Source organism: Megascapheus bottae, chromosome 7 (genome assembly GCF_031878675.1).
Source record: "Megascapheus bottae isolate mThoBot1 chromosome 7, mThoBot2.hap1, whole genome shotgun sequence".
NCBI classification, from domain to species: domain Eukaryota; kingdom Metazoa; phylum Chordata; class Mammalia; order Rodentia; family Geomyidae; genus Megascapheus; species Megascapheus bottae.
Window position 1 is genome coordinate 69,600,098 of NC_143515.1, and position 13,365 is coordinate 69,613,462.

At 41.7% G+C, this 13,365-nt stretch overlaps 1 long non-coding RNA gene across 1 annotated transcript in view; it reads left to right on the top strand.

Moving 5' to 3' along the window:
- LOC150061037 (uncharacterized) overlaps positions 1-13,365 on the top strand; it is a 50,703-nt gene that overhangs the window by 21,033 nt on the left and 16,305 nt on the right. The window contains exon 2 of the long non-coding RNA XR_016536180.1: positions 8,300-8,426. This is a non-coding gene — a long non-coding RNA (uncharacterized LOC150061037). The remainder of the gene's footprint in view (positions 1-8,299; positions 8,427-13,365) is intronic.

Below are 13,365 nucleotides of genomic sequence, written 5' to 3' on the forward strand. Positions count from 1 at the left end.
ATGGCCACCAGTCAAAGAAGAAAATCAAAGATCTTTGGCATTCTTCTGCCTCCTCTTTTTCCTGCCTCTTTGTTTCCCTGTAGTGACCATCACCTCCTCCATATTAATAGATTTCATCAATTTCCCCAACTGTGACTCATTTTTCTCTTTCTTGCTTAGTCTTGGTGTAATGGCTGACATGGAGAAATATGCCAGCCACCTTAGAGGAGACATAAGCCCATGTGTGGTTGTTGGGGTCAGTGCTCAAGGCTCTTGTGTCCCTGAGGAGACCCTGCATCAGATACTCAAGGGCAGGTCAGAGGCAGGCAGATCTGACGGTAAGATATTCTTTTGTATTTGGGTTATCATATTGACCTTTCTAGAAAATGTGTTCAATCTGTGTGGCTTTCTTTTAGTGAAGAATTGTGAGTACTCTTGGTGGTTCTGATGTTTGAACTCAGAGCCTTTCACTTGCTATATCAGCCCAGTCCCATTTAAGCTCCAGTCCAATTTTATTTTAGTTATGTGTTAAGGTAGGCCTCAGATCTCAGTCCTCCTACATGTGGCCTCTTGCAGTGCTGGAATCATAGGCAGGAAGCTAATGCATTGAGATTGTGTCTTGCTGAGTTATGCCCAGGCTAGAATCACATCAGCTCTCTCTACATCCACCTCCTCAGTCTCTTGGGTTACAGGTGTGAGCCACAACACCTAGCAATAACTATTCTTAAAACTGGAGAGTCCTGATTATTGACCTTACCAGAGAAAACTGTTTCCAGGGACTTTATTTTGGGGAAAGAGAAATTCTATTTCTAGAACCAAGAAATGCAGCTACAGACTCATTTCTTGTTGCAATTTGTTTTTTAAATGTGTGAAGGGATTAGATTAAACATATTCCAGAAGGTAGATTTGAAGAACGAAACTAAATTAAAGGAGTAAAACTAAAGTGAGGCACAGAGCCCGCCCCTGTTCCACCTCAAAGTTGTCATGTGTTCTTGGTTTTTCTTCTGTGTCATGCTAGGGGCTTCTGTGGTCATTCAGGTTACTTGTACTTACAAAGCCAGGTTCTTTCTGTGACACTAGATTCGAAGTGCAACAACAGGTTGTGACCCAGATCTGTGTGTGTCATGCCCATTCCAGCACAATTGGATAAACCTTGTGAGTAGACGTCTCCACTAGCTGCTCTGCAGAAGACACAGGTGCTCTGGGAGAAGAGTTATGTTTCTCTGGCTGGGTGAGTTAAGAAGCATCGTTCCACTAAAGGAGACCTTCTGAGCAAATGCTGGCTCCTTAAATCTCCTTGCACTTTCATGCATGAGGTGATGTCAGTGATAAATGACGTGGACGCTCGACCGTGGTGAAGTACTTCAGACAGTCAGTCTAGGAGTAAGCTGGTCACGTAGCCATCTAGGAGGCAACCTTTTCAATCTGCAGGGAGCAGTCAGGATCATGACCTACAACCAAGGCAGGAGGAAAGCCTTCACCTGAATAAAAGAGAAAGTGCTGTGAGACGGGCAGCTTTTACTTTATTAAACAGAGAGGCTGGGGCAAAAAAAAATTAGATCCCAGGTTAGCTGGGACATACTATTTTTTTTGGTATGTGTGATATGTTTCAAGAATCCTGAACACATTTTTTTTGATACATTTCAAAAGGCTTAGGTTTGGATTCCTGGAATCTCTCTCTCTCTCTCTCTCTCTCTCTCTCTCTCTCTCTCTCTCTCTCTCTCTCTCTCTCTCTCTCTCTCTCTCTCTCTCTCTCTCTCTCTGTTTCTCTCTCTCCCTTCCTCTCTTGCTCCCTCCCTCCCTCCTTTCCTCCCTTCTTGGTCTTGCTCTGTGTGTGTGTGTGTGTGTGTGTGTGTGTGTGTGTGTGTGTGTGTGTGTGTGTGTGTCTGAGACAGACGGAGACAGAGAGATCCTGTGGTTCTTGAGTGTGCCTCTAGCATACCTCTTCGAAAAATATGTACCAGGGCAGTGTTCCTGCCCTGTATTTAGGATACACTTTTGTCCCTGCCACAAAACATAAGCCTTTCCTCTGAGAAAACACAATGACTTCAGGCAGATAGGCTCTCCCAGTGCAGCCTGCCCTAGAACCCTGCACAGAGTGGGTATCCTGTGCTGTGAGGGGTGAGCAGTGCGCAGGCAGTAAAGCCTGGAGTAGTGATTACTTGCCTGTTGAACAGAATTGTGTAATTTTATGATTTCCCAAATGTTTTTGCTAACTTCTGCTCTCTGACACAGGAGTTAAGCCTTCAATTTTGCAGAGAGATCAGGGCTACAACTCAGAGTCAGCCTGAGAGGGAGCCCAGAGACAAGCCCTCCTAACTCAGAGGGATGAAGAGGCTGAGGGAGGAAGAGTAGAGAGACTGGCCAAAGGGGAGTCGGAAGAAAATGGAGATTGTTGTAAGCAGTCAGAAAACAGGCCGAGAGTCACACAGCTGGACACTCATGTCAGGCGCTGGGGGCAGGGGAAGCAACCAATAAAAAGGCCTAAGTATGAGGGGAAGTCATTTCAGCTCTTTTCTGAAAAATAAAATGAAAAGACCTGAACCTTTACAGAATTGAATGCAGCTGATGGGGGAAAGTGTTTGGCACCAGCAAAGGAGCACTGCGGGCCTGCAAAGTCCTAAATCAATCAGGAAACCATCATTGCAGCCCAGTGTCCCAGCAAGCCTGCCCATTCATGAATATTCTGTATTTTGAAATGTGGTGTTGGAGAAATATTGAGCATATCTTCTATTATTCAGTCATCAGATAAGAAGTACCACCTCTGCATTCACTCACCCTTTGCCCATCCATTTCTATGCCCCTCTTACCTTCCTAAAGAGAGATGAATGCACAACTTAAAGGGTTCAATACATTAGGAACAAAAATATAAACTAATAAACTAGTCTCTGGAGCTACAGAACAACTACCACCCATGCTCACTTTGCTTGTCTCCCTGGTATCTGTGGGGCAAGGAGAGAGAAATGAATGCGAGCCATTGTCTGTCATCTTAAGGGCATTATCCATAAACCTACCATGTCAATCCAAATGCTTAGTTTCTTTCTTATTAACTTTTGGTCATATATATTCATATTTTAAATGGATCCATTATATTGCATTGCTTTATTTAATTTTTAATTTTTAAATTTAATTTTATTGTCAGGGTGATGTACAGAGAAGCTACAGTTACATATGTAATGTAGTGAGTACATTTTTTTTTGTTGGTCATGGGGCTTGAACTCTGGGCCTGGGTGCTTTCCCTGAGCTCTTCTGCTCAAGGATACCCCTCTCCCCCTTGAGCCACAAGGCCACTTCCTGTTTTCTAGGGATTAATTGGAGATAAGAGTCTCGTGGATATTTTAGTGCCCTGGATGGCTTTGAATCACGATCCTCAGGTCTTGGCCTCCTGAGTAGCTAGGATGACAAGTGTGAGCCACCCTGCCCAGCTTTGTGAGTACATTTCTTCTTGAACATTGTTACCCCTTCCCATGTTTTTCTCCTGCTGCATCCCACCCCACCCTGCAAGTTGTCAAGTTTATCTCCAACATATTGTCTTGTGATTATTACAGTTACATCGGTTCACACTTTGTCCTTTTTCCCATTTCATTATTCCCCTTTCCTTTCCTATTTCAAATAAATGTACATACAGTACACCAGGTACCAAAATGACAAACAGTGACAATAAGGGATAAACAACAGGGGGAAAAAGAAAGCAAAAAGAAATCACGTCACATAAATAATTTTTGATTTTAGCATCCTTTGGGAAGTATTTGCTGACTGTCTTTCCCTGCGCACCTGATCTTCCCAATAACTATTCTTCAAGGCTGCATGAGGTTGCATCAAGTCAACAGATCATTCCTGATCAACCCCCTTCTCCTTGCACCATATTGCTTCCATTGTTTTGGAAGCAAAGCCTGAAAATATGATGTTTTCCTTTTCATGTCATCATCTACTGGGTGGTGGCATGTAGCACAGGATACAGTAATGAAGACTCGATCTTTGGTTCCAAAAATCACGAACCAATCAGTCTTGTTTGAAAGGCTGAACAACTATTCTGAGCATCACATACCCCAATCCTTCTTCTCAGCCTCATTTTGGAGGTACCTAGCCATAAAGGACTGAAAAAGAAAATCAAATGCACTGTTATGTCAGAAATAAATGCACTGGACAAGATGATTCAAGCCTGTAATCCTAGCTACTAGGGATGTAGAGATAGAGAGATTGGTAGCTGAGAAACAAACCTGGGAAAAACATTTGTGAGACTTCATTTCAACCAACTAAAACTGAATGTGGTGCTGAGTGCCAGCCATCCCAGCTGTGTGGAAGCATACATCTTAGTCCAGGCCTACCCCAGCTTATAAGGGAGATCCTATTAAAAAAATAACTAAAACAGGGGCCAGGAGTTTAGCCCAGTGGTAGAGTGCTTGCCTGGCATGCAGGAAGACCTGGGCTTGATTCCTGCATTCCACATACACAGAAAAAAGCCAGAAATGGTGCTGTGGCTCAAGTGATAAAGCTCTAGCTGGAGAAAGCCCAAGGACAGCGCCCAGGCCCTGAGTTCAAGGCCCAAGACTAGCAAAAAAAAAAAAAAAAGAACTAAAACCAAAAGAGCTGGAGGTGGTGATCAAATTTTAGAACACCTGCCTGGTAAGTTCAAGTCCCTGAATTCAAACCCTAGTACCATAGAAAAAAGTCAGCAAGCAAACAAACTTAAAACCATATTTTTCATAGAAAAATCCGATGCCTTTGAAAGGAAAACTCTAGTATGGATCTGGTTAAATTGTCATCTATGGGGCATCACCCGTAGTTACACTCAATGCGTAGAGCAGCAAGACCTGGGTCATAGCCCTGCTGTGTTCCATGATGACTTCATAGTTCCAGCCCATGACTGCACCTGCCCAAGGCACATGTTCCTCTCATGAAGGCATATACACCTGATGTTTTTGGTCTGTTTGTAGCATGTATTGAGAATACATCATGAAGATGGTGATGATGTGATGATGATGATGATGATGATGATGATGATGTCATGTATCTTCCATGCAAGAACCTTGGGCAAGTTACATAGCTCCTTTTACCTTTCATTGCTGCATCTCTAAAATGAGACCTGTGCTAGGATCTAACTTATGTCTGTTAGGGAAATTAAAGACATTGGTAGATAAAAATTCCTTAGCAGTACCAAGCTCAAAACAATCATTCAACTAATGACATTTTAGGCCTTCCTTCCTTCCTTCCTTCCTTCCTTCCTTCCTTCCTTCCTTCCTTCCTTTCTTCCTTCCTTCCTTCCTTCCTTCCTTCCTTCCTTCCTTCCTTCCTTCCTTCCTTCCTTCCTTCCTTGCGTTCTTGCTAAGCATGTATTAATATTTCTACTTTTGGTAAGGAAGGGCAACCCCAAAGGAGTTCAATAATCTGATAATTACTCACCTATGTTGGAGTTGAAACTAGAACTACTATGACACTTCAAATCTTATGGTAATCCTTTGCATAACTACTTTAAGATAACAAATAAAAAAATCAGATAAAACTTTAAAAAATCACGAATAGAAAATAAAATAAGAAGGACTCAGGAAACAAAACAAACCTGTGTTGATTCTCGCCTAGTAAATGCTGGAAAACTCTGGATAAATGATGGAACAATGCGTGTGTGTGTGTGTGTGTGTGTGTGTGTGTGTGTGTGTGTGTTTTGTTAGCTGTGGGATTTGAGCTCTGGACTCTGGGTCTGGGTGTTGTCCCTGACTCTTCAGCTCAAGGCTATCACCCTACTTCTTGAGTCACAGCACACCACTTCCGGTTTTCTGGTGATTAACTGGAGATAAGAGTCTTACGGACTTTTTAGTGCCCGAGTTGGCTTTGAACCGCAATTTTCAGATCTCAGCCTTCTGAGTAGCTAGGATTACAGGCATGAGCCACCAGCACCCAATGGGACAATGCTCTTGATGAGAATTTTAGGTGAGTGTGGATTATGACACATTGTTTTCATAAACTGGTTTGTTGACTGACAACTCCATTGTACAACTACTTAAAGATATATATATGAATTCTAGAATCTAGCAACTGGGGACTACAAGCATGAATACTTAGAACAAGAATCATGAATATCTATTTGGTGTGTGGGGAAGGAGTGGAGCTGGTGATAGGGGAAGCAGGACAAGATGACCCTGTCTGGTGAAAGCATTAGGAAGGCCCAAGTTTGTCTCTGCTCCTTGAACTGAATCAACTGTGAATTCCAGGACAGCAGTGTTGAAATGAACTTAATATTTCTCCAGATGAGAAAAGGTGCCCTCAGGGAAGAAAAACTCGGTTGGGCTTTGACATTCAATTTCCAAGCACTTTAGCTTCTAAAAGAAGCTTCCTAACCTACTTTTCTGTTACATTCTTCATCCTCTCTTCCTCCTGTCCCCATCCTGTCCCCAAGGGCTGCTGCTCATACCATAGGCCAGGGATTGAGAGCACTCGGATTCCTGATCCAGGATTTACTAGGAAGGCAGCTAAGACAGAATGGAGAGGAATGTATTCCTGCTTGTCTTTAACTCATTGGCTACCAATAGAAATACAAATAATAATTTTGTATATGGTGTAGACTTTAAAAATCACCCCTTGGGAATTGCAGTAGTGGAGCTTGAGCTCAGGGCTTTGAAGTTTCCCTCTGCTCTTTTGTTCTCGGCCAGTGCTCTACCATCTGAGCAACCCCTAAACTTCTAGCCTTTTGAATCTATCTTCCTGAGATGGCTTGACACTGTGAGCCTCAGACTTCAGACTCTTTAGTAGTTAGGATCAGAGGCATAAGCCTCTAGTACCTTGCTTGGTTGCGTATTCCTTACTTCTTTTTCCTTTGTGGGGAACAGGGAATGCTTTCGCCCTTCCTTCATTTCTTTCCAGCTTATCCTGATACCCTGAAATCCTTTTCTTTGCTGAAAATTCAAAACACTAATCTGTATTTTGGTGCTAGGGTAATGTTTGGAAGCATTCAACTCTTGGAGTTTCCTGTCTTAGCACAATTCCTGGAGGAGACATTTCTAGAGACATTCCCCAAGTGCTGTCGTTTGAGTGAATTACCAAGAAGAAAGATTAGGCAGATCTTTCCTGGAAACCATGCTGCCTCACTTTTTTTTTCAATCAGCAACTAGCTCAAGGTAACAGGGCCAAAGTAGACCCCCAATTTCACATTCAAACTAGAGCTCCTTCTTCCTGTACCCAGTCTTAAGTGAAGGCAGCAGGGACACAGACCAGAGCTGCTCTGCCTGTTAGTGAGGGTGGGGGAATGTGTGACTCTTGGATTACTCTAGAAGGTCAACTGCAGCAGGGACACTTCAATTCCATGCTTATTTCTTTACATTAGGATTTAATTTTGCCTGTGAAATCCTAGCATCCCTTCTAGATGTGCCTCTCTAGTTTGGTTGGAAAGTCCCTCAGGGAGCGGTTTCTTTGGCACTGTTTCCTGTGTTACTTGAGGCTTTTACGTGGCAGTGTAGCGAATGGTAGAAGTAAGATTGTAGAGGAGACAGCTTGGATGTAATGCCGGTTCTTCTCGCTACCCTGTGATATGGGCCAAGCTCCTTAACTTTTCTGCACACAAAAGTTTTCATCTAATAAATCAGAGAAATGCTTTGAGGTTATCGCAAAAGGTGGATATCTGGCTTAAAGGTGATCTGTACTATTACATGCAGTGGTAGACACCTTAAACCCTTCGACTAAGCACTGGTAATGCCAGAGGGTGCTTTTATTATTTGATCTTTTCATCATCGTATTCATATACAGAAAATAATAGAAATGATACTTAGGAATAAGCATGGATGGCATTGAGCATCCCATTTTTTCTTCATGGCCTTTAAGAATAGTATTCTATGCTTGGACACCATGGCTAATGGTTTCTTTGCCCATGACTTTCAAGAGTGTCCTGCTTGACATCCTGTGAGTTTTCTCGCTTACTTATATATCGTTTCTATCCTCTGCAGCAGGCAGGGCCTTTTTTCAATCTTCATTGTCTAGTATAGATTAGTGAATTAATGGTTCATCAATGACAAACATCTCTTCTATTCTACAATCTCCAGTTTCAAACACCAGCAGAGGGGACATTGTATGATTTCTATGTTCAAGCATCTCAGGCAATAATTCCTAGCCTTGTTTGGGTCAAATGTGGGCACTGTGGATGTGTGAGAATATCTTACGGTAATGTGGCCTTCCTGGATGTGGCAAGAATGGAAAAGATGAATGTCTTAGGAAATAAACACAGACTTGAGCAGGTAACACAGGAGATGCCAAACAAAAAAATTACACTGTGTTTTCTTCAAGTAGTTTACTTATAGTGATCTCATCCTTTTTCCTCTCATTTCAAATTTAGAAAGGGCAAGCCATTGTGACCCAGAAAAGCCCTTTATGCATTTATCTGCAAGAAGATGACTTCCATCTTACCCTACAATCAAGCAGCAAGTATTTCCCGAGTAGTGATTGCCTGCCAGCAGCATGCAGTAAGTACCCTGTGATGTAGAGAGACTGACATGCACAGTGGAGAAATAGATTTGGGAGTCATTTACATCCCGGGGAGAGAGGAAGTGCTGAAAGCAGATGAACGCTCTGAAAAGACAGGGGGAGAAGGGAAAGCATAGAACACACTGGCTCAGGAAATTCCTGACACTGAGAAGGAGAGAGGGTGGAATCTTTTGCTAGCTGGGACTGTGTGAGGATGACTTCTGAAAACCTTGTCCTACCTGAGTCTGGGCCAGAGGAGGGAACTATGCAATGAGGATTTCCTTCTCCAGAAGCTCACCACAAAAGAGGTTGGCAAGTTTCTTTTGCATCTTCTTCAAAGACACAGGGATAGGTTTGATCTAGACTGTTATTTTACTTCCTAGGACTATCCACCCCACTATTCCAGCACATAGTGATTCCAGAGAAATAGTACAGATTGTTCTGCCATCCACACTGAAAGGACACAAAGTATGATCTCAGCATCGCCCTCCATGGTGTGATGTTATTTATCCTAACATGCTTCTGTGAGGCATTACCTTTGCTTCTGACAGAATCCATAAACATGGTAATTTCAGGAGTGCATGGTGTCTTTAAAGATATTCAGGGATTCCTGTAGCTTCAGAGCTAAATTGACAGAGTTTTGGAAGTGATTGACAATTACCAATAGCTGGAGGTTTTAAAACTTATCTCATACGCTCTGCGAATACATGGTTTAAACTTCTATTTCTTCCAAGGCCCATGGTTCAGTAACTGTAAAAGGAACATTAAAACAAAAGATTATGAAGGGAAATGTGGTGGATAAAATAAACAAAGCCAGGTCAATTTATTTCTTTGATAACAAGATCTCGTTCCTCTCTGATCCTCTCAAGGCAAGAACTGGTTTGTCCACATTTCTATATTATTCACCGTGTGACTGAGGATAGGTCCTTTGCACTGAAGGCAGCTAACAATAATGCAAAGGAGTAAGATAGATATATAGATAATGATGACACAAGGCAAGAGGAGTTACCTGCCCAATGATAAAAATGAGCAGTTTCAAAAATGAGTCAATAAGCAAACTCACTCACTGACTGGAACACATAAATGATTTCAGGGGAAGAAGAGGGACCTCCCTCAATGGTGGCATCTACTTTCCTGTTGGATATGGAATTGTAAGAGTTAGCCATATAGAGATGAAGAGAAAGAAAACTATTTTTCAGAGGGTTATGATATGAAAGGCATCATTGAGATAGGTTTCCAAAGACTGGAAAGATCATGTGGGTAATTCTAACAGAAGGCAGATCATTTTGGTTAAATATGGTGTGCTAGGAAACTTGGCCCTTGTTTCTAAAGTTTATCATCAGATTGCTATGAACCCCTTATAGTAAATCCCACAAAGATCTGATTATCATAACATCCGAAGCTTTCCATCTCATGTGGACACTTCAGCATACCTTTGAGTCTTTTGAAGTGCAAAAAAATCTATATATTGTACCTAAAGGTAAATTTAACAAAGAGGGTAATGTCTACAATCATGCATATAATATAGAAGGGAAATACTAGCCCTGCCTGCCCCTGGCATCAGTGGCTAACACCCAAGGAAGATTCTCGGGTCTCTCCATGACTCAGGCAAGCCTTCCTGCAAACTACCCCACAGGAGTAGGGTCTTACCTGATTCCAACCAGCTGGACATGAGCCTAGGCCAGCCCATCTTTATGTCCTTTACCTTCTTCCTCCTCTCCCTCTTCCTCTTCCTCTTCTTCTTGCCAGTCCTGGGCTTGGGCTCAGGACCTGAGCACTGTCCTTGGGTTTTCTAAAGGCTAGAGCTCTACCACTTGAACCACAGCATCACTTCTTGCTTTTTTCCATGTATGTAGTACCAAGGAATCGAACCTGGGTCTTCGTGCATGCGAGGCAAGCATTCTACCACTAGGCCAAACTCCCATCCCCTGTTTCTTTTATTTCTATACTGAAAAAAATACAACACAAGAATCTATCAAAAACATGCATCAGTATTACTATTGGAGATGTTTAAACAAATGTAAATTGTCTACCTTAAACAAAATACTACCTCGGCATACTTTCATGGAAGCCTTTGCATATTCAGAATGTAATTTCTATTCGAATGAAGATTGCATCTAAACTAGATGCAAGGGTAAAGGATCCACTTTTGTTTCCTTAGCTTTTGTTTTGAACATGCTGTAATAAAAATTGGGATCCTCTTGGGCCAGGAGTTTGGCCTAGTGGTAAGAGTGCTTCCTTGCATGTATGAAGACCCAGGTTCAATTCCTTGGTACCACATACATAGAAAAAGTTGGAAGTGGTGCTGTGGCTCAAGTGGTAGAGCTCTAGCCTTGAGACAGTGCTCAGGCCCTGAGTTCAAGTCCCAAGACTGGCAAAAAAGAAGCAAAAGAAATTGGGAGCCTCTTGTAAGCATGTGGTATCTAAATGTTTTGAGAACTCAGAGACTGAAGCTAATTTTGGAGGATCAGAGTTGCTCACTATGTTTGGACGATGTGATAATGGAAAGTGTCTTTCTTAACTGTGGGACCATTTTCCTTTGTGACAAGTAGCCATGGGAAGATGGGAGACAATAATATAGATGTCTGCAGGTGATGTTTCATTTGAACAGAAAAGCATCTTAACTATATGATATTATTGGTTTACTTCATTTGGACCAATTTTCTATATATTGTCAGCTTCTATAACATATATCTACATTGTATTGCATTTGAAATCAGTGGGGGTACAAATAAACAAATGGATTTAAATCTTCATACCAGTGAGTTATCAAAGTCCTTGCAACCGAAGAGGCTATCACTTTGTAGATAAAAAAGGCATGAGTTTATTGCTGGTAAGCAAAGGATGGCTGTGTTCTGGGACTATTCTAAGCAAATCATCAACCCCATCTTGTGTCAGGGTTTAAGAATTGTGGGATCCAGAAATTGGTAGACTATCAAAAGGAAGTATACAGATATTGGTTGACCTTTATCAGTGAAAGCAGGGTTGCTTAATAATCATTGCTACTCAGTTGATTTTCAGAAATATTGAACTATTGCTGATTGGCTGGCATTCAGAAGCGTGGTTAATGATGTAAAGTTGGCATTGATTAATTATAGTGGATTTAAAATCGGTTCAGGTGATTACTTGCTGTGGCGGCTGAGGCAAAAGCAGCCTTTTCTTATAGGATAGAATAGTTCATTGTCACTAGAAACCATTATCATCATCCTCCATGTCTAAAATTTTAAACCCTAGCCTGACCTTTTTTATTTCATGTTGAGGAATGCAGTGAGAAAGGGATAAGAATTCTTTTTTACAAGATAAAGTATTAAGAAAAAACAAATATTAAAATAGGCTGTCAGAAATGTTGACAGGAAGAGATAACAAGTGATACATGAATTGTTAACATTTGAATTAAAATTTTCTATCTCTGGGCATTTTATAGTCATGAAATAGTCTTAAGTTTGCTTAGGTATTTGCATTGCCTTCCTGATTATATAAAGCACATTCATTTACTTCAGATCTGTTGAAAACTGGACATGATAAATTGAATTAGTTTGACATATTAGTTTGGAGAAAAGAAAAGCAGAGAAAAGTGTCAGGTTGAAATTATGATTTTTTTTCTACTTCCACTTTGTAAGAGATTTTTGTTTTGGATTTTTTTTGCCTTCATGAGAGCCTGGATTTCAGGGTCTCTCTGATAATGAGGATGGAATGAAAGCCTTTGGCTAATGGGTAGCCTCAGGAAAATGATAGAAGAGAGGAAATAATTTGAGAGTGGGCAAAGTGGTTCTTCAAAAAATTAAATTTTTTTCCTTCAAGAGTCTGAATTAGTCATTTGGGTTTTCTATATATACCAAGACGAGTACATTGTGAGGAGATTGGTTTCGTCTCATAACATATTTTGTGCCACGGAAAAGCATTGTCATATATCCTTCACCATCTTGAAGACTATTAACATATCTTTGCCTTTGAAACGTCTGTAATTGCTAATGGTCCACAGTGGCCATTTGGGGACCCAATAGCCTTGTTAAGAAAGAGCAAATTCATGCCAATCACAGAATACATGGACTCTGGAAACAAATCAGAAGGGAATTCTTGCCAAAGGAAGAGGTGAGGAGAGCGCTCCTTAGGGGAACTGTTTGAAATGGGCTGAGGCAGGGAGGCTGTAATCATCACCTGAGTACCAGCCACAACAGAACTACACAGTACGTGGAAAAGAGCCAGAAAAGGAGTCTATCAGTTGTCCCTCCCTCCAGGCCTTGAGTGCAACACCTTTTTTTTTTCTTCTTCTCTTACTGGGATGCAATGGGCACTCAATTAGGAAGAGCTGGGAAGGATGATGGGAGGGGGCAGAGAGCCTTCTCTTCCAGATTCACTCCCCTTACTGCAACCACACCTTCCTGCCTTTCAGAGAATTTGCAGTTGTTCCACTTAGCATTTTCTTGCTTAATTGCATCTTGTCTTGTGTTATCCTCTAATTGTTTCAGGTGTGCCCAAGTCAGGTTTCCTAGAGGGCAAAACTACACTTGGCTCTCCATTCTTCCCAGCAGAGCTAAGCACCAGGCTAAGAGCTAATTAAGCAAGCTCTCATTTCAGACTTGATTGGCTGACTGATTAACATGGGAGTAAACAGCTCAGGTGATTTATTTTGTCCATTGGTAAGCTGACTGGAAGACATCCATTTCATAACCGTTGCCACGTGGGTCTGAGAAAAAGTGATAGCTGCCTCCCATTCTTGGGCCTCAGTTTGACAATATGAGGATGAACTCTGGCAACATTAACATTTCCCCAGAAGACCCAGGAGTTACTCAGACTGGGATTTCAGCCTAAGCTTTGGAAAGTGTCAGTAGCACACTGCAGAGACACGGAGTGCAGTTTTGTGGATGAAATTTTAATAACTGGGCAGAGCCAATAGGAGTACTTCATTTCCTGTATTTAACACTCCCCTACACATAC